Source organism: Lactuca serriola, chromosome 8 (genome assembly GCF_051521515.1).
Source record: "Lactuca serriola cultivar US96UC23 chromosome 8, Lser_US96UC23_V15, whole genome shotgun sequence".
Classification (NCBI taxonomy): Eukaryota; Viridiplantae; Streptophyta; class Magnoliopsida; order Asterales; family Asteraceae; genus Lactuca; species Lactuca serriola.
In genome coordinates, this window is record NC_136415.1 from 190,936,821 (window position 1) to 190,957,232 (window position 20,412).

The 20,412-nt window shown below is 41.0% G+C and overlaps 1 non-coding gene across 1 annotated transcript; it reads right to left on the minus strand.

The window, feature by feature from the left end:
- Positions 1 to 19,414: 19,414 nt before the first annotated feature.
- Positions 19,415 to 19,521, minus strand: LOC145071522 (small nucleolar RNA R71). Its single transcript, XR_013690532.1, has one exon. It is a non-coding gene; the product is annotated as a small nucleolar RNA R71 (small nucleolar RNA).
- Between the last annotated feature and the right edge of the window lie 891 nt (positions 19,522 to 20,412).

Consider the following 20,412-nt stretch of genomic DNA (forward strand, 5'->3'; position numbering starts at 1 on the left):
ACGCTCATTGCGCGTCGTAAAACGGTCAGACGACGCGCAAATGCATGTCAAGGAAGGCCCTGTCATAACGAGATACGGCGCGCTTTTGCGCGTCCTCTAGAGACGACGCGCATTTATGACACGCAATGCGTATCAATAAAGTCGCTGTCAAGAAAGGCCATGTCATAAATGAAGATGACACACATTTTTGCGTATCGTAATTTTTATTTTTTTTTTTTTAAAAAATTATTTATAGATTTACTAATTTTCAAATTAAATTTGCATTTCATGTCTCATAATAGAAAATAAAATACCATTTACAAAAAATACAATCCATTGCACAAAAGTTAATGTCATACAAAATACAAAATAAAATACAATAAATAAGAAAGATAAATCATTTCACTAACATGTCAAATACAAATAATCATCCCTAACTATATAACCTAATACTACATTGCTATTAAGGGACATCATCATAACTCACTGAAGGTCTTGGAACAATGTTCTCGTCATCAACTCTTACACCAACCTTGCTTTAGTAGATGGTATTGTAGCTACATTGCAATTTAGCCATTTCCAACTGCAATGTTTTATAAATTATTATTATTTTAGATTTATTTATCTAAAACCAAAAATAAATATATTGAAAATGACACATACTAGTCCAGTAGACATTACTAATTCACTCAACTGCTTCCATTTCAACTCACTTTGTGCTACTAGTACGATATCCTATATACACAAACAAATGTTATTATTAATTATAATTCATAAAGTCAAGTATTGGAATATCTTTTGCTTACCTTCACAATCTCTAGTTTACCAAGTTGAATAGCTAGTTCAAATCTATAATCAGGACCTGTAGCAACTACTAAAACTTCATCAATCATTCCACGTGAATCCAATAAATGAGCAACACTATCGAGAAAAGAAATATTCATATATTAAATTTCTTTGGTTTATCTCAATCAAAGTACAATGATACAAAGTAAGTTGCCTTTATCATATTATTATTGATCTTTGATATTTTGACAAGATTGAGAGAAAAAGAGACTTGCACTACATTAAGGGGGACATCCCCTAAAGAAACAGTTGCCACAACATTAATCACAAGGGCAACCACATTTACAGTGAGTTGGAACTGAATAAATTTTTGTATGTTTGCATGCCGAAGAAACACATTAATCTCAAATAATAATAATAATAATAATAATAATAATAATAATAATAATAATAATAATAATAATAATAATAATAATATAATAATAATACTTTTGAAGCGTTTTCTATACCAACATAAAGACCAGAAACAGAAGATATCAGACCTTTACAATGGAAGCGAAATTGTCTTCCAAGATTATGATATCACTACTTTCTTTTGCAACTTCAGTTCCTTGGATGCCCATAGCAAGACTAATATCATCCTACAATTTCAATTTCAAAAAATAAAAATCATAAAAATACAGCAAAAATAATTAAATTAATCATGAAAGAGCTTTAATTATTACCTCATGTAGAGCAGGGGCATCGCTTGTTCCATCTCTAGTGCAGCTAAGTGAACAACAGCAAGAATTCATCTGATCTGCTATTCAGACTCGTATATTCAAGAAAAGGAAATCAAAAGATTTGAATTTTAAAAATATAAAGATAGGGTTTTTGATTGATTGTGCAAGATTTAGGAGGAGAGGAAAAAAAGATACAAAAATAGATTATACTGTGTTCATAGAGATGTGTGGTGTGAAAGATATATAAATAGTACTCTCCATAAGTGCTATGATCAGAACTCATACAAGTTTACACACAATTCTCCATAAGTGTTACGATCATTTTTCATCGGAAAAATGGCCACCAATAAGATTATGTAAATTTGCCTACAAGGAAGAAGTACAACAGCTCGTACAACTAAGGCACCAGTGGCTCCAAGGGCAGAAGGGTCATATGCAATAATAGCATAATTATGAACAGGGTGAAGACAAGCTAAAAAAATTAGATAATAACCTTAATTAAGAGATTAAGAATTAAGAATTAAGATTAATAGTTAGAAGTTAAAAGTTAATTTCTCTGTTTCATAATCATACCTCTCATGGGATTTTCAACTTTTCTTGTGATTCCTGAAATTTCTGCAATTCAAGCTCAAGTCTAAAGTTGTCTTTTGTTGTGATTCTTGACACTTGTACCCCTGTATGATCTTCTACATTGTCTTCATCAACTACTGATTGTTCTGATGCCTCGAGACTATTTATCTCCAATTTCTTTTTTTCTATTTGTTCGTCCAGTTCCTGGAGGATAGAAACTAGCTCAAGATTTGATTCTTGAGTTTTATTCAATTGTATACTCAAATTATTATTCAAATCTTTCTAAAATTTTATTTCTTCTTCAAGTTCTGGTTGGATACCATTTTTATCTTGAACCTGAGCTTTTAGATTAGATCCATAGATCAGGTTTTTTATTCTAGATAGATAAAGTGTGATAACTGCCAAGCCGCTTCTTCACCAGGACGATCTTTTCTAAGACCACACCTCTTCTGAAGAGAATAGATTGACTGGTCAAACATGGTCAAACATAAAAGTAGGATGCTATGATTATAATCAAAAAGTATAATTACACCTTGTTATCAAATTTTAGTGGAAAGCCACTGTTTGAGTTGTTCATACTATCTGGTGCTGACTCCAGAAATCTCATATTGTAAATTGCCTACATATCTTCAGGAAGCAAATCTGCTAACTGGATATTAAAAAAATGATGTTATTGGGTATATTTTACAAACTACAATGCCTTGATAACAAAAATACAATGTTGTAATAGAAAGAAAAAAAAAGATCCACACCTCCAATATCTTTGCAAGTTTATCAGTCTCAAATTTCTTGGGATGAGTTGCTACATATATCATTAATAGTTGGATCTTTTGTTCATCTGTTGCATCCTGCATGAAGCAACAACATACAACATTACAATTATGGACATGACATGTGGAATACATATAATAAATTATTAATTCCTACTGTTTGCTCACTTGTTCGTTGAGAAACTTAATGATATCTTTTGTTCCTGCATCTCCAAAGACAAGGTCTTGCTCTAATTGCCCCACGTCTCTAAGCCCCATCTCCCTGATAATACCATTAATCTTTCCAGCAAGCTGTTTCAGTCAAACTAATATCAGACATAGTTGACCATTATATCAACATAACCCTGGATTTATTTATTTAAAAAAAACAAACAAACAAATACCCTAGAGACTTACATCAACATGGAGGGATAGTTTGTCCATTTGTTCATTATATTGTGGCAATGCTTGAACCATCTTTTGCAAGTCACGAGTAGACATCTCCCCACCATCTCTACAAAAACAATTATGAATGTTTGTTGAATTACAAGGGTAAAATGGTCATTTAGTCTCATTCAGACACTTTATTCATTCTAGAAAAAAAAACAGACCTTATGTATACAACAACAATTTACATGGTCATTTAGTCTCATAATATTCATGTTAAATTTCATGAATATTACAAATGTTTGTTAAATTGTAAGGGTAAATTGGTCATTTGGTCTCATTCATACTAGAAAAAACAAACAAACAGACCTGCCATGCATCTGAGCAGCTTTATTTCTGGACACAAAATTTGTCATCTTGTCATGCAAGCGTTCACTAGCCTGACAATGAACCATTGATCAAAAGCTATATAATTATATATTTTATTAAAAACCAAAACCAAATAAATAAAAAAAATCTAAAAAAGACATACATCTGCTATATGGGAATGTCGGAGCTCCAGCCATACTGGATCATGATCCTCTAAAAGGACCTCTTTCCTTTCATAACCATCACCTGTTTTGCTTGGAACCTAAGCAGTATAATTACTTGACGTATAATATAAAAAATTTCACTGACAAGATTTTATAATAATAAATAATGTACACTACACTAACCACGTGAACATATTTATTTCACTCCATTTCAAGTAAATCATGGCACATTGCATCATATGTCCATTCATGAATAACAGGAGCAATCTACAAGTAAAAAAAACAGAGTTAATTCCTAACTCTACTAAAAAATTAAATTAAAGATGACAGGTTGCATCCTATTATTATAATTTGATAAAGGCCTGGAAATGGAAAACGAGACATGAAAAGATGATCCTGGTCGTGAAGATGACTCTGAAACCACATTCTTCCTCACTCCCTGAAGCTCACTGGGTCCCACCTTCCTTTGCTCAGAACCAGCTGTCATGTTTAACCATTCATAAATACAATTAATTTACATTAAATAAAAAATAATTTCAATTACAAAATAAGATGATAACAAAATGGTGATTAAATAAATTTTAAAAAAAAAATTTCTCACAAGAAGTCGATTTGATCACAAGAGGGGTCTCTTGAATTTGTTCAACTGCATCTACTTTACTCCCAACCTCACATCTAATAGTACCCACAGACAGCCGTGAATCTTGTGATGGCATCAAAATAGGATCTTTTTTGGACAAATATACCCCTAGTGAAGATTAGCAATCTGAACAAACATTATTGAATTCTCTTTAGGTATATTCATATTGCAATACAAGTACACACAAGTGATTCCTACATGATTATACAGGCACAAATAGAAAACCCTACAAGCTTCCACGTTTTTAAGCATACTGAAACCATAATTACACAACTGCGTACCTTGAGAAACCGACCCCTCCTGTTTTCCCCAATGACAAAGTAAAACACTTGAAGAAAGAACCCTAATCAGAAAGGTAATTGGACAGATATGAAGGTTATTTGAAAGAAAAATCTATGATAATTGTTGAAGAAACTAGGAAAGTCAATCCACATTTTGCAGAGTAATATATATGAAAGTGTATGTATAGTATGTGTAATGTGTAATATAATAAATTGCCTTGCTATCAAGCTGAAGTTCCTTGCTAGAAATATCTTGGTCATCAAAAGTGACGTAGTAGTTGAAGATATCAAAGAACCAAGAGATTCCATTGAAAGGTACGACTATGGTGGACCTTGTTGCCGACGTCTTCTTTGAACTCTTCATGTAACGACCGCGTGGATTCTCCTTGAGATCAAAGTAAAACAGCTTATGCTCCACCTGTAACGTCTTAGACAACAGCTCCACGTCATTCCCACCGCTTTGTGCACCTCCGTCGCCGCCTGAGTTAAACTCTATCTCCCCTTACGTCTTCTCCTACACCTCCACCTGTAACGTCTTAGACAACAACTCCTCGTTGCCCCTTACGTGTTTTGAACCAAGCGAGAGGGATGAGATGGAAATACGAGAGTGAGAAAGAAAAAATTAGGGTTGGATTCAGGAACCCTAAATCATCGGCTCAAATTGATAACTAGGAGGTAAGAACCCTAAATCCTCAGCTCATTAGGATCGAATTAAGAGTGTAAGAACTTGTTGGAACCGAGAATTAGGTTTTTGGTGGAGGTGATGGATCGAGGAATTGAGGAAGCTGTGGATGAACACGAAGACCCTAAGTCGAAGAGGCGTGGAATTTTTGGGATGAATAGGCGGGGGTTAATTTTTTGGATTTTATTCCCCCCCCCCCTAAAATGTGTCTTTCCTTAAAAAAAATATAAAGCGACACAGTTATACGACGCACATTTTTTTGTAGGTGCCCTCCGTATTTTTTCTGACATTAATTTTATGGTACGCAAAAATGCGTGTTATCTATCCTTCAAATTTTGGAAAACTAACATTAATTTCTAGGGCACGCACAAATGCACGTCCTCTATTAGTGTGCGTCATTAATTGCACGTCGTAAAAGGCTATTTTTCTAGTAGTAAGCTAACAGATGACTTGATTCTCCACACAAGATTTTTGTTTGAAGATTTTGAGACAGTATGATTTAAGTTGGTGGATCTGGTTAAGGGCACATTGTTCTTAGAGATTTTTGGTTTAAAAATTGTGCCATCAGATTTTGCAATTAAGACAGATAAGACACTTTGAGGTGTAGTCAAAGTATTTCGGATGGTTTTGACTTTAACATGACCTTGAGGTGATGTGGATCTAAGGACTTCCTTTGGTTCCGAAAGATCAGGAGATTTGGAAGGTCTTTTCAGAATTCTAGTCGGAACAAATGAGCTTTGACTATGTTTTTGATGTACTGACTTCCTTGGGTTGTTCTGAAATGAGTTTGGTTTGGAGTTGGTAAGGAACCTAGAATTTTGTCTATCTTTAATTTCCTTTTTGTAAGCATTCCTAGCTTCTAACTTTGGATCTACAATATCTTTTTTATTCAACATTGGTTTTCTCTTAGAGGATCCAGAGGACTGACCTTTGGATGGATTTGAAAACTTTGGAGAAATGGGAACCAATTTGGATTTAGAAAGAACTACAAAGTCTGATTCACATGAATCAAAGGATTTATTGCTTGAAGTTTCAACATTATCATTCACAGATGCCCATGCAAATTTTGAGGGATTGACTTCAGTTGTTTCCGGAATGATTTCCTCAATCACATAGTTATTGACGTGATTGGTTATAGGAACATGGTCTACACATTTTTTAAAACAATGATGATATTTCGTGGTCCGATTCAGGTCCAGGTTTATCAGAGGCGGAAGAGGCGTAGAATCAGGACATTTAACAACTATGGGTTGAAACTCAGGAATTAGGGACTCAAAGGATCTTTTAGTCTCTGGAAGGGGTGACAATGGGGAGACAGGAGTGTCTGAATGTTGAATGTTCGGAGCCTCTCCCATGAATGTCAGATTTTGCAAATCCTTCAGGGGACTAACAATTACTTTCGGAAATTCACTTCCGAGACCAGGATCTTTTGACCATGGATGACGAAAATTATGAGTCATCCGAATGTCATCTTCAAGCATGTCAACAGAGTTATGCAAAGCATCAATTTTGGCATTGAGACATTTGTTGTCAGAAATCAAAATATTTCGTTCAGAATAAGTGATTTCACATTTATCTTGCAAAATGATACATTCATCTTTTGACATTACAAGTTCATGCTCTAAAGACTCGATTTTCAATTTCTTATCCTCAAAACGTAATCTAAGACGACTTAGTTCACAATCTTTCTTCTCACTAGCTTCTATGGCTGACTCATAGGCTTTATAGATAGTGTTCATATTTGTTTGAATCTGGGTCAAGTAAGGTTCACATAAAGTCAAATCAAAATTCTTATCAGAGATCATGGATTTTACCTGTTGAACAATGCTTCGACCTAGTGGGTCTTTGGTAGCTATGTAGCAATAGTTGGGTTCAGCATCATCTTCTTCATCTTCGAAACCAGAAGACTAATAACCTTCATCACATACAACGGTTTGTCTAGCAATTAAACACATGTTCCTTCTAGTTACTACATCATCATCATCTCCGGACGACCAGTATCCTTCGACATCTCTTGAAACAGTAGTAATAAATGCTTTCTCACTTTCAGCCATTTCTTGTGCTTTTCGGACATAGTAAGCTGAGTCTTTGATTTTTGGTTTTTGAGGTGCATCAGCAAGACAATCTTTGGCAAAGTGATTTGCATGACCACATTTATGACACAAGATTTTTGATTTTTCCGAGTTGAGATTTTTTGAGGATTCCGGAGTTGAATGTGGTTTAGTGAGGTTAGGCTTGTATGCATGAGGATTTTCAGATGTTTGTTTTGGTTCCGAAGAAGTATATGGTTGAGGATGGTTTTGGTGAGGAGCGTTGAATCTATTTTAATAAGGTTTGTATGAAGGATTGAAAGGTCGTTTGTATTTCATGGAAATTAAGGCAAATTCTTGTTGGAAACGGAGTTCAGAATCTAAGGTTTCGAAATCACCATCAGGGTAGTTGTGAGTAGGAAGGGAAGTTGAGGATGGATGAGGTAGTGGAACCATAGGTTTGTAAGGTTCCGGAGCAAGTGGGTTCGGAATGATCGACTCGGAAGAGCTGACTAGAGCAAGTGATCCTCCGAAAAGTTCTCTAATGGTTTAAGAAACGTTTGATTCATGTCCTTGAAGCTCATCAAAAAGTTGATAGAGTTTCAATATTTTTAAGGAACCATTGCTTTGAACGCAGGACTTTACATTTCCCCATCCCTTACCAAGACTGTTAATGAACTTGAGATTGCACTCGAGAGGAGTTCGAACAATCCCGTGAGCGGTCATGTTGTTAACAACGATTCGGTATCGGTTGGAGGCTGAGGCTACAGATTCACCTGGAGTGGTAGTGAAGGTGTCAAAGTCATTAACAAATGAGGCGATACGTTTATCCTTCATGTTTGCTGAACCTTCAATCAGATCTTGTAGAGTGTCCCAAATTTCTTTGGTTGATTTGCATAACTTGATGTGCTCAAAGAGTAATGGAGGAACACCAAACACCATTTCAGAGAAGGCGATTCGATCAGCATGCAGTTTCTCAATATCATCTGTAGTTAGAGGAGCTGGCCGAACTTCATCTTCTCTCATGAGTTGAGCAGTTGCATCTCTTACAACTGTTCTTACAGGAACATCAGGACCTTGTGTGACGAATCTCCAAATTTGTTCACCTTTCTCATTGGCTAGTAAAAATCTTTCCAAACTAACTTTCCAATGATCATATTCTTCCACAACTAGCAATGGGGCACGTGTAGGGCCACCAACGTTATTTGCGATTTGCATTGAAATCATTTGTTGAGGATTTGAAGCAGCCAATGAACTCAAGATATCTTAGATCTTAAGTGGTATATAGAAGAACTTTTATCCTTAACACAGAAATGGTTGAATTTCCAAGGAAGATTCAAACCAACGATAATCTAATCTTATGGATTCAAACGACAACCACTCGAGCTATGATACCAATTGTGAGATCAAGATCTTTGCGCAGGGACAAGGTTTGAGAATTCAAACCTTGAGTGAATGCTTGAAATCAATGTCTGCTTAATAATGAATGTTCAATTCGAGAATAGAAAGACCAGTCAAGTCTTAGATAATCAATTCAATAAATGATCAAGACAAAAGTAATAAATACATAACAGACAAAATAACTTCATTCCGGACAAGTGATGTTCCGGAGATGAAGCTTTGTTCCGGATCGATGAGCATTCCGGACAAAAGGATCAGTTCCGGAATGCGCTCTTCTCCGAATTTCTTCACACCCTTTAACCAGCTCCGGACAGCTTCCGGATCATATCCATCTTCGGAATCAGCATCCTTCGGAATATGTACTTAGGATTGCTAGAGGTTCACTTTCAGGTTCCAACAGCCCACTGCATCAGACCGGAGTCCGGAAACTGCAACGGACCGAAGTCCGGAAACTGCATCGGACCGGAGTCCGGAACTAACCAGGGCCTTGCCCTCTGCATCAGACCGGAGTTCGGAAATTGCATCGGACCGAAGTCCGAAAACTGCATCGAACTGAAGTCCGGAACTAACTGAGCATAGCATAAATATATCATCTAGCATAAACACATATACTGCATACTGCATCGGGCCGTAGCCCGGAACACATAACACATAAATCTTGTCTGAGCCACGAAGGCATCAGACATACTAACTACTGCATCGGACCGTAGTCCGGAAACTGATGCTAACTAAATGGGCCGGCATTGTGGCCGTAGACCCGTTCCTACTAGAAGGAAACTCACCTCGTAATCTGGCTGCTGAATGAAATGCTCGGGAAACTGTTTGTTGCTGCTCTGGTATCTCCCCGGCTACAATTTCCATAAGTACACTCAATCAATTACTGATAACTATACTGAGGGTAAAGTGACTATTTTACCCCTGGTCAAAGTCAACCTCTTGGTTAAAGTCAACATACAATTTACCTGACTCATCGAGTTGGGCCGCCAACTCGTCAAGTCCCTACTATCACTTCTCACTTCTGCTCGCTATTACTCGTCAAGTTTGGCATAGACTCGACGAGTTCCTCTTCGGTACTAACACTAAGTCAATCTGCATCCGACTCGCCGGGTTGTATGAAGAACTCGTCGATTTCTACTTCATCACATGAACACTTTAGCTGTGACTCACCGAGTTGTATGAACAACTCGTCGAGTATGTTCTTGAGGTATGAAGATTGCCTTGGACTCGCCGAGTCATGGCACTGACCCGCTGAGTCTCCTCCTCACTCATTTTGACCTCCTACTCACTGAGTCCAACCTCTAACTCACTGGTTCCACTCGGCAAAACCCAAAAGGGAAAAATTGGGGATTCGCGACTCAACTCGCCGAGTCCGAAGAACAACTCGCCGAGTCAAATGCATGCAACCACTAAACAGATGATTTTGGTCAATTCCATTGCATACAACTTATAGATCTGGGTTCATAAGGCTTGGTTACCACGTAAAGTTTCCAACTTTATGTGTACATATGCATGAAAAGGGATTTGAAGGCTCAAAAGACACTTAAAAGAGTAGATCTAGGGCTTTCATGCAAAATGGCTCCATAAAGGTGTTAGATCTACGTCTTTGGAACTGAAACATGGCTAGATCCGAAGGCCAATCAACCCAATGCAATCTTTCTACTATAAACAAGCTAAGAAATGGATAAAATGGCCTAAATGTGATTAATAAAGGAGAATCAATCATAGAAACCGAGAGAATCTGATTATTACCTCAATAAACTCTGCAGTGGGTACAAGATCTTGGATCTCCTTCTACTCCCTTGGATCTAGCTTCCTTCTTCCCTTCAAAACTTCAAGATTCACACAAGAAATGCTCAAAATGCTAAAGAAATGGTTAGGGTTTGCTAAATGAGACTCTGAGGGTGAATGAGGCGAGGTTGGGGCTCATAACATGGTTTAAATAGGGTGCAAAACCCGTGGATCTAGGGTTTCTTCCAGACTGGTGGACTCGCCGAGTCCAAGATGTGGACTCGCCGAGTTGCCAACTTAAACATGCTCAATATCTTGTCTCTACACAGCAAGTCGCGCCTACAACTCGCCGAGTCCCAGCTAAAAATGCAAAAATACTTAGATTAAAATACATACCAGGAACCAGGCGCTACAAAGCTCCCCCGCTTATTTTAGACTTCGTACTCGAATTCTGTCGTTGCTGCATCTGAAAACAACTCTGGATAGTGCTCCCTCATCTCCTCCTCAGCCTCCCACATCCACTCAGACCCCTTCCGGTGCTGCCACTGCACCTTTACCAGCTGAACCACCTTGTTCCTCAAGGTCTTCGTATTTCGATCCAAAATCACAACCGGTCTCTCAATATAATTCAGGTTGCCATCAACCTGAATGTCCTCTAAGGGTACGACTGCTGACCCGTCCACCAAACACTTCCGCAACTGGGAAACATGGAAAGTGTTGTGGATCTGGCTAAGCTCTGCCGGAAGATCCAACCGATAAGCGAACCGACCTACCCGCGCCAAAACCCTAAAAGGACCAATGAACCTGGGGCCCAACTTGCCCCTCTTCTGAAACCTGATGACACCCTTCTAGGGTGATACCTTTAGGAGGACCATGTCGCCCACCTGAAACTCCAAGTCTGAACGCCTCCTGTCGGCGTAACTCTTCTGCCGACTCTACGCAGTCTGCAGTCTACTACGAACCTGTTGGATCAACTCTATCGTCTTGAGCACCACTTCGGTGCTCCCAATGACATGCTGACCGACCTCGCCCCAACAAATCGGGGTCCTACACTTTCTCTCATAGATCATCTCGAAGGGAGGGCGGTCAATACTCGCATGATAACTGTTGTTATACGAAAATTCCTCTAACGGAAGATACGTATCCCAACTGCCACTGAAGTCTAGGACACATGCTCGAAGTATGTCCTCGAGAGTCTAAATTGTTCTCTCACTCTGCCCGTCCGTCTGAGGGTGGAAAGCGGTGCTGAAATGGAGATGAGTACCCATCTCGTCGTGAAACCGCTTCCAGAATTTGGAAGTAAAACGGATATCTTGGTCTGACACCACTGAAACAGGCACTCCATGCCGTGCCACAACCTCTCTCACATAAATATCGGCTAGCTTCTCAGCCGATATGCTCTCCTAGATCAGTATAAAATGAGCACTCTTCGTCAACCGATCCACTATAACCTAAATCGAATCCACTCCACGTGAGGTTCTGGGAAGCTTAGTGATGAAATCCATGGTGATATCTTCCCATTTCCACACTAGAATGTCTAACAGCTGCATCTTTCCGTGGGGCCTCTGGTGCTCTGCCTTGACCTTCCTGTAGGTCAGGCACCTCTCCACATACCAGGCGACATCCCGCTTCAAGCAGGGCCACCAATAGTTGGGTCGAAGATCCCTATACATCTTCGTTGCCCCTGAATTGATGGAAAATCGAGACTTATGAGCCTCGTCCATCAACACTTTCCGTACTCCGCCACAGTACGGTACCCATACTCTCCCATGAAGGGTCAATAATCCTCGACTATCGTAGTCAAAAGAAGCTACTCGGCCCACAATCCTCTCACACTTCTGTCTCTCCTCCTTGAGTCCCTCGACCTGAGCCTCTCTGATATGTTCTAATAATGAAGTAATCACTGTCATCCTCAGACATATGCCCCTGATCGGGGCTGCCGCCGCCTTACGGCTCAGGGCGTCAGCCACCACGTTGGCCTTCCCCGGATGATAAAGGATCTCACAATCGTAATCCTTCAACACATCCAACCATCGCCTCTGCCTCATTTTCAGATTCGACTGATCCATGAGGTACCTCAGACTCTTGTGATCCGTGTAAATGGTACAACGGACCCTATAGAGGTAATGTCTCCAAATCTTGAGGGAAAATACCACTGCCCCTAGCTCCAAATCATATGTAGGATAATTAGCCTCGTGAGGCTTCAACTGTCTCGAGGCGTAAGCTATCACACGGTCTCGCTGCATCAACACTGCTCCCATACCTGTGATCGAAGCATCACAGTATACTACGAAATCCTCCACTCCCTCTGGCAGGGTAAGAATCGGTGCCTCGCACAATCTCCGTCTGAGGGTCTCGAATGCTGCCTGCTGCTCAGGCCCCCAGTGAAACACTACCGACTTCTTAGTCAGTCTGGTGAGCGGCACAGCTATCTTGGAGAAATCCTGGATGAATCTCATGTAGTACCCTGCCAAACCTAGGAAGCTCCGAATCACAGATGGAGACCTCGAGACCTCCCACTGCATCACGACCTCTATCTTGGCCGGATCTACCAAAATACCCTTCTGGTTGACAAGGTGTCCAAGGAACTGCATCTCGCGCAACCAGAACTCGCACTTGGAGAATTTGTGAAAGGTCTCTCCCTCCTCAATATCTCCAGCACCTCTCTCAGGTGCTCCTCGTGCTGCTCCTGAGTCTTGGAATAAACCAAGATGTCATCAGTAAATACTATCACCGACCGATCCAACAACGGCCTACAAATGCGGTTCATGAGATCCATGAACGCGGCTGGAGCATTGCTGAGCCCAAAAGGCATCACCACGAACTCATAATGACCATACCGTGTCCTGAAAGCAGTCTTTTGCACGTCCTCATCTCTCACTCGCATCTGATGATACCCGGAGCGTAGATCGATCTTGGAAAACAAAGATGCTCCCTGGAGCTGATCAAACAAATCATCTATCCTCGGGAGTGGGTAACGGTTCTTCACCGTTACCTTATTCAACTCCCGGTAGTGTATGCACATACGGTGTGACCCGTCCTTGTTCTTCACGAACAAAATCGGTGTTCCCTAGGGCGTACTGCTCGGCCTGATAAAACCCTTGTCTAGCAGCTCTTTCATCTGCGTAGACAACTCCTGCATCTCTGGGGGAGCCAATTGATACGGTACCTTGGCTATCGGAGTCGCACCAGGGATCAGGTCAATCCCGAACTCGACCTGTCTCTCGGGAGGTATTCTAGACAACTCCTCTGGAAATACATTCGGGTAATCTCGAACTACTGGTACATCGTCAACTGTCGCCTTACCCTTCTCCCGGGCATCTAAAACATAGGCAATATAACCGAAGAAACCATGCTGGAAATAGCGCCTCGCTCTCGCTGCTGAACACAGAACTAGTCCGCGTTGCGGCCTCTCGCCCTGAATCACTAACTCTCCCCCACTGGGAGTGCGAACCCTCACTAACTTCAGCTCACAATCTATCCCCGCCCCATTGGGGCTCAGCCAATCCATGCCTACTATGACCTTATTCCCTCGCAGGGGAATAGGGACCAAGTCCACTAGAAACTGCTCATCGAATAACTGTAGGGAACATCCTCTGTGCACTCTCGCAACCCAAACGGTCCTATCAGCTGCTATCTCGACCTCAAGTGGACAATCTAGTTCCCCTGGAGCTCTGCTAAACCTCTTGCTAAGTGCAAGAGAGACGAATGATCGGGTAGCCCCCGAATCAAACAATATTGTAGCTGAAATGTCGTTCACTGAGAACGACCCTAAACAAAACATATAACCATAAGAAACAATCAATAATAAAAGCAGAGATAAGGGAAAGATACATACCCATCACCACGTCAGGAGTCGCTCGCGCCTCCTTTGCTATCAGCTGGAAAGCCCTACTCTTCGCCACCGGCGTCTCAACTCGGCCCTGACGGCCGTCTATAATCCTCAAAGTAGCAGGAGTAAGTGCTAACACCTTCCCACAGCAGCTAAACTCGGACACTGGGACTTTATATGTCCCCTCTAATTGCACTAGAAGCAAATCAGATTTGATGTCGCAATGGCAGTAGTAGTGCTTTATAATCTCTGCTCATATGCCCAGTCCGGCCGCACTTATAGCAGTCGGCACTCCCTGCCTTGTACGCCCCATCATGCAATCTCCCACACTTGCGACACCGACCATGGCTCTGCTGACTCCTGGACCTGTGATCTGAAAACTTGGGCTTTTTGCCCGAGCTCCCTGTACCTGAAGCCGCCTCCAGCTTCCTCTTCTTCTCCATCTCAAGGTCAATCTCTCTCTCTCTCGTGCCCTTGCAATGATGTCATCCAACGTTTTACAGCTGAACCGGCTCACAAACTGGCGGATATCACTCCGCAGCATCTCGTGATAGTGTGCCTTCTTCATTTCCTCATCAGCTGCGTACTGAGGAACGAGAAGTGCCCTCTCCCTGAACTTGGCGGTAATCTCCGCCAATGTCTCTGTAGTCTGGGTGAGGTCCTGAAACTCCCTAGCTAACTGTTGCACCTCAATAACCGATGCGAACTCAGCTCTGAACCTGGTAGTAAAGTCAGCCCAGGTCATGGCATCCAATGATGCGTCATCTCCAATGGCATGTCCGACCTCCTCCCACCAAACCCGTGCCCTGTCCTTCAAAAGACAGGATGCCAATCTAACCTTGTCCCCCTTGGGACACCTGCTCGTGCGGAAAGCGTTGGCCACATCCACCAACCATCTAGTACTCGCTTTGGGGTCCCGCGCCCCGTGATAATCTGGAGCTCCACATGCCTGGAACTCCTTGAACGTAAGCATGCGCGACCCCATCATGGCCGCCACCTCGGCACGGAAAGTGCCCAATCTCTCATCCATCAGCTCTAGGATACCCTCCTTGATCGAAATGAAAATCACAGGAGTCTGCTCAAGTATGATGCGAGTAATCTCAGAAGAGAGAAACTCCCTGGTCTGCTCATCTAGAAGCTCGGCTCCCGAGCCTGATCCTGATCCCTCTCCAGCACCTGAACTGCCGCTTTCTGGTCTAGGGCGCAAAACCACCATTCCGAAAAACACATTACGATAAACTTCAGAAACACTGATATATCTCAAGGGATCACTACTACTACTACAAGCCTTCCGGTCTCATCTCACCCTTCCTTGATTCAAGTACGGATCCTCTGCTTCCAGTAGTATGGGCCCCTACTACCTTCCACATCTATCCATACTCTCCTCAAAAACTGCCTCGACTCCACCAAACCACAACTATTGTTGCTGATCTCTACTCTCATCCTAGGCTTGCCCTAGGGAAATCTCTGACTCAAACCAACCCATCCTCAGCTGCTGAAGGCCTCCTTGTAATGCCAATTAGCCAGTACTTGAATACCACCACATGTGACGAGGCTCAGATAATCCTTCGAATAAAAGACTCATCCCTACAATGGTTAGACTCAAACAAGAGCTGCGCAGCAGGGCCAAATCCAACACTCTGAGATTATTCAACCCTGATCACATGTGATGTGACGTATTCACTCATAGTCCCACAAAGCACGAAGCAATTCCAACTTGTAACATCCCAAAATACGGCCCAAAAATTTTTGTTTAATAATACTTAAAACCATAACATCGAATGACATGAAATAAAATCCATACGTCAATATCTCAAAACATAATAATGTATCGTGATAAAAACTATGTCCAAAACTGTATCAAATCATATCTAGGAAAAACTGAACAAACTCCCAGGACCAAAAACTGAAGTTGTGGTGTGTGCAATGCCATCATCCCGAGCTCTTCCCTTTACTTGCGAAAGTACCTGAAACCAAAACTGAAACTGTAAGCACGAAGCTTAGTGAGCTCCCCCAAACTACCACATACCATACAAACATATAAACAACTATTGGGCCTTGCCCACTGCATCGGACCGGAGTCCGGAAACTGCATCAGACCGGAATCCGGAACTAACCAGGGCCTTGCCCTCTGCATCGGACCGAAGTCCGGAACTGTCTGGGGCCTTGCCCCCTGCATCGGACCGAAGTCCGGAACTAACTGATCATAGCATAGCATAAATATATCATCTAGCATAAACACATATAATGCATACTGCATCGGGCCGTAGCCCGGAACACATAACACATAAATCATGTCTGAGCCACGACGGCATTAGACATACTAACTACTGCATCCGACTGTAGTCCGAAAACTGTTGCTAACTAAATGGGCCGGCATTGTGGTCATAGACCCGTTCCTACTAGAAGGAAACTCACCTCGTAATCTGGCTACTGAATGAATTGCTCGGGAAACTGTTTGTTGCTGCTCCGGTATCTCCCCGGCTACAATTTCCATAAGTACACTCAATCAGTTACTGATAACTATAATGAGGGTAAAATTACTATTTTACCCCTGGTCAAAGTCAACCTCTTGGTCAAAGTCAACGTACAATTGACCTGACTCGTCGATTTGGGCCGCCAACTCGTCGAGTCCCTACTATCACTTCTCGCTTCTGCTCGCTATCACTCGTCGAGTTTGGCATAGACTCGACGAGTTCCTCTTCGATACTAACACTCAGTCAATCTGCATCTGACTCGCTGATATGTGCATAATTAGTTAGTTATTTAGCATACATTTTTATTCATTTTTAACTAATTATGTGAATAATATGGACAAAAGGTACTTAATATTGTTTAAATTTTGTTTTCAGTCCAAAAGACATGCTTGGGAGTGAAAGGGAACAAGGGAAAGCAATTAGAGACCAAAGAATGAAGATTGAAGGACAAAAGCTTATCTACTCGGCGAGTACACGAGCCTACTCGGCGAGTCCAGCATAATATTCCAGAAGATAGCCACGACTCCTGATTTAAGACGGATAACTACGAGGCTACTCGGCGAGTTGGGTCTGCTACTCGCCGAGTACACCCTGTTTTGAGATATCTATAAAAACCGAGCCTTTATCCGATGGGACTACTTTTCTGACGTTTTTTGAAGATCCAACTGCGATTGAGAACCCTTGAAGATGCTGAGGAATTCTAATCTTCAACCTTTTGAAGAATTGAAGCAACTAGGTTAATCATTCCACATAGCTTTAGGAATTGAGTATGTTTAATCTAGCTAAACTTGTTTTTGTGTTTGTTTTTACTGCAACTATGAGCTAAATACGTTTTTGTTTCTGTTTGGGGAATACCAAGGAACTCCTATGGTTTAATTCTTAGCTTTTGGTTAAATTGTTTATTGGTGATCTATTAAATTAAGTTTGTTAAAGAACCTTATGCATTAATCACAATTATTTTCTGTTAATTGGAAGACAATTAAGCTGCATGAACATCTCTTAGTTGTTAACCTCATATGTCTATGTGAACACTAAATGATATGCTCAGGAATAATGATTATGAAACTAAGATTAATGAGACAATAGTTAGATTAATGTGTGAGCTTGTTTGAGAAACCATCAAACAAGAGGTTAATTGAACCACTAAATTGATTAACCACTACAAATCTTATTTAATCCAAATTAATAATCTAGGGAATTAATTAGTTTAAACACTTGATCACTGCTTGAATTAATTAATTATCTAAGGGTTAGGAGTAATGAACATGAACCTAACCACTATAATTGGTAGCCAATAACAATTAATCTATCATAAATACAAAATAACCATAGGAGTGAATTGGTTGAACCTAAATAGAAACATCTTTATCAAATTTGGTGAATTAGTTGTTTGCTTTAGTTATTTAGTTAATTAAGTGTTTTATGGTGTGCTTAAGTTTCTAGTCTTGTAAAACTAGAAGAAAAACCTTTTACTTTTATTAATTGCTTAGTTAAAATTAGCCATTAGTTTAATTTTCCGTTCCCTGAGTTCGATACCTTACTTACTAAACTATATCACTAAAAGACAGGTTCACTGCCTTTGTGTGCTAAATTTATTAATAAAAAGTAGGAATAAAACAAGTGCATTTACCAGACATCAAGTTTTTGGCGCCGTTACCGGGGAACGGTTCTAAATAATTAATCTAATCCCTAATTTTTTCGATCCTTTGTGTGAGTTTACTGGCACAAAGTTAATTTATTGCAATTTAGTAGTTAGAAATTAGGTTTTAGCATCTGTTTTAGTTTTAAAATTAAGTCTAAAGTTTTTCTAAATTACACTGATACTCGCCGAGTGCAGTCGCACCTACTCGGCGAGTACAAGCGTATTTGGCAGATTAATTTTCGATTTTTTTAGTACATTTTTTTTGTTCTTTTTACGTTTTTATCTTGTTTATTTCAGGACTTTCATGACCAGAGGATCAAACACCCCGCTGGTACCCCCGTTTGAAGATCCCGAATCCGCATTGAAAAGGAACAAAGGAAAGGACATGGAGAGCTCGAATACACCAAAGAAGTCACCTTTGTCCAATTTGAAGACTGTTTTGGGAAAAAGAAGAGCAGCAAATCACGAGCATCCAGTGCCTCTTTGACAATCGAGGACCCAATTCAAGAAGATATCGAGTACGAGACCGAGGAAGAAGAAGAGCATACATACGAGCACGAAACCGATTCCGAGGAAGAGTTAGCTATCACAATGGCTAACATTGATGAAATCCCCATGGGAGAATGGAAGAAGAGGATGCGCGACGACACTGGCCCGGGACTTGTACAACCCGCAATTCCCGCGACTGCTACTTTCGAGCTAAAGCGTCATATCCTAGCTTTACTTAAAGAAATACCGTTTTATGGAAAAGACCATGAAGATGCCTACAAGCATTTGGACGAAGTCAATGATGTAGCTGATTACTTCAATGTTCCAAATGTGCCCCGCGAGACTCAGCTACTTCGTATGCTTCCGGTGACATTCAAAGGTGCTGCAAAAAACTGGCTCAAGTCACTTCCCCCCGGATCAGTCACAACTTGGGCCAAGATGAAAGAAGAATTCATTGATCACTTTTGCCAACCTTCCAAGATAGCCAAGTTGAAGAAGGTCATTGCTAACTTTGAACAACAAACTGGAGAGTCGCTATATGAAGCATGGGAGAGGTACAAGAGCTTACTAAGAAACTGCCCACACCATGACCTAAACAGCCAGCAAGAAGTCTCAATCTTCTATGATGGAGTCAATGTCACAACCAGGCAATTACTAGACTCGCAAGGCCCGCTCACAAAGAAGCCACCCCCGGTGATCAAAGAATTGATTGAAGAATTCTCTAAACACTCTAGAGAATACCACAACCCTAGACATGATGTCACTAGGGGAGTCGCTTATGCAGCTACTGAAGACTTATCCGCGGTCATGGCTATGCTAAAAACCATGGATAGGAGGATGGATAAAATGGATCGAACGATCCATGCTATTCGGGTGGGCTGTGAAAACTGCAATGGGCCTCACCTCACTAGAGACTGTGATTTAGATGAGAATGGCAACAAGAAGGTACAAGTGTGTTACTCAAGTGGAGACCGATATGATGAAGACTGGCGCAAACAAAAGAAAGAATGGCTCCCTTATGAAGAGTACAAGAAAGCCAAGGAGGAAAGGTTTAGGCAAAAAGGGAGAGGGTTCTACCAAAAGGAGGAGCCGATGCAAGAAAGGAAGCCAAGCTTGGAAGAAATGCTCACCAAATTTGTAGCTACTTCAGAAAAAAGACATAGTGATCATGATGCTACAATTCAAGAAACAAGGACCATGCTTAGGAACCAACAAGCATCTATCCACAACAAACAAGGACCTTGCCCCTGGATGGATGGAAAATCGAGACTTATGAGCCTCAACCATCAACACTTGCCGTACTCCACCCTAGTACGATACCCATACTCTCCCATGAAGGTTCAACAATCCTCGACTATCGTAGTCAAAAGAAGCTACTTGGCCTACAATCCTCTCACACTTTTGTCTCTCCTCCTTGAGGCCCTCGACCTGAGCCTCTCTGATATGTTCTAATAATGAAGTAATCACTGTCATCCTCAGACATA